This window comes from Tigriopus californicus, chromosome 11 (assembly GCF_007210705.1).
Source record: "Tigriopus californicus strain San Diego chromosome 11, Tcal_SD_v2.1, whole genome shotgun sequence".
Taxonomy (NCBI): domain Eukaryota; kingdom Metazoa; phylum Arthropoda; class Copepoda; order Harpacticoida; family Harpacticidae; genus Tigriopus; species Tigriopus californicus.
In genome coordinates, this window is record NC_081450.1 from 2,796,324 (window position 1) to 2,797,537 (window position 1,214).

The following is a 1,214-nucleotide window of genomic DNA, read 5'->3' on the forward strand; positions in this document are numbered from 1 at the left end:
ACAGAGCTCTATAAATAGCAGAAATATCTGCTCACTTCACATTCGCTCTTGTGTTCCAAAGAGAACAGCTTAGTTTGTTCGATCTCGAGCTCTCGTATAATCATTACCATTCAACTCTCAACAAAAAACGTTTGCTTCCAAGCCTACATCAATCCTCAATCCGCCCTTCAAAAATCAACCCTCCAAAGCCATAACCATGCAATTGATTAACCAAGTTCTTCAATTGGAGAATAACAACTCTTGGCAATCGATAGATCCAACCTTGGTCCAAATTCTGCTGAGGCATGTGGATATTGGAGCTCTTGGCGTGGATCTGAACGAGCCTCTGGACGACATTGACCATGCCCTTTTTGTCATCCGATTGTGGGATGATGTTCATCGAGTGGCCAGAATATGGAATCCCAATTTCGAGAGATTATGCTTGCCGGAATTTCGATTCGTCTATTCACTTCTTCGCCCTGGCCACACCCTCGACATTTGATTAGATTATGTGTTGAATTTATTGATGAAATGACCTTGATTCCATGTCGCATGCAATTTACGGATAAAAGTACCTTGAATGGATTAAATCTTGCTGGGTTTTCTTATTAGCTTGAAATTCTGAATTATTGGAAGATTTTAGAAAGTGCTAGCTAGTTATGGTCTCCAAACATGGTGTTTTTTAAATAAGGCCCTAATTCATGAGTACATGAATACAAACGTGTAAATACGTCCTTTGTGTAGACTAAAATCCCAATTTTTTTACTCTAGTGGAAGAGGGATCTTTTTATAATAGAAACTGATTGCGACTGCGAGTTTTGTATGGAAACATGGCGTCTTTGAATTTTGTTGTTGATTTTTATCAAGAAAGACTGCAAGCAGCACCGGGCTGAGAATACCGCCCTGAGGTACACCTTAAATGTAAATACGTACATATAGATACTTTCTTAGGATTGTATCAAATCCAAGTGCTAAGGCGCTTATATGGGGCTCTTTTTTTTACAAACCCTGATGGCATTGCGCTCGAAACTTGATTAAGATGTGTGACTCTTGGCAGTGACGAGAGGCAACCCAATTTTTTATGAGTAGTTTGGATCTTTCAAGACCACTAATTACAAACCGGCTGGAAACCCATGCTATTTGCTTTTTTTAAACTCATCATTTTCGTGTTCTTTTCACTTCGAACTGCATAAAATGAACTCAAGAATGAAAAGGGCCAAAGTGGAAAAAGATGC